The following is a 596-nucleotide window of genomic DNA, read 5'->3' on the forward strand; positions in this document are numbered from 1 at the left end:
TGTGGGAACAGAGTGTTTTACCCCTTGGTAGGACAAAGAAGCATATGTCCCCAGAAGGCCAATCACACAAAAGATGGCCCTGTAGGATACAACCAAACAGACTGCATATTTTAAAGAAAAAAAATCATCATACTTTTACTCTTTTGACGAATTTGTATCATTATAATCCCTCTACATCCGATTTATGATTAAATTTCAAATGCTTTATTATGACTAATTTACGAAGAAACATTAGACTATGAACTTCAATGAGTAAAGGCCGACTTCATGACTGATAATAATTAAGAGCGATATTTTAGGGGATTTACATAAGATGTCCCCACTATGTAAATCCATACCTGGTTACAATCATGACATAACACACCTTACAAGTGAGGGTAAATGTCCTTTGTGACCTACATGTAAATAAATGGGTGGGTGGGGTGAGGTAATGATGGTTTAATGATTCATATGGAGGCTGACCTCAACAAGCTTTTCAGGAACCCAACATTGACCTTCTGGAGCCCTCAAGTCAAGACTCTCAAGCTCCCAGACTAGTAAGAAGGAAGTCTCCTTGCCCATTCTCGAGGTCTTATCTGAGAATAAATTTCACGAAA

Source organism: Penaeus monodon, chromosome 25 (genome assembly GCF_015228065.2).
Source record: "Penaeus monodon isolate SGIC_2016 chromosome 25, NSTDA_Pmon_1, whole genome shotgun sequence".
Taxonomy (NCBI): domain Eukaryota; kingdom Metazoa; phylum Arthropoda; class Malacostraca; order Decapoda; family Penaeidae; genus Penaeus; species Penaeus monodon.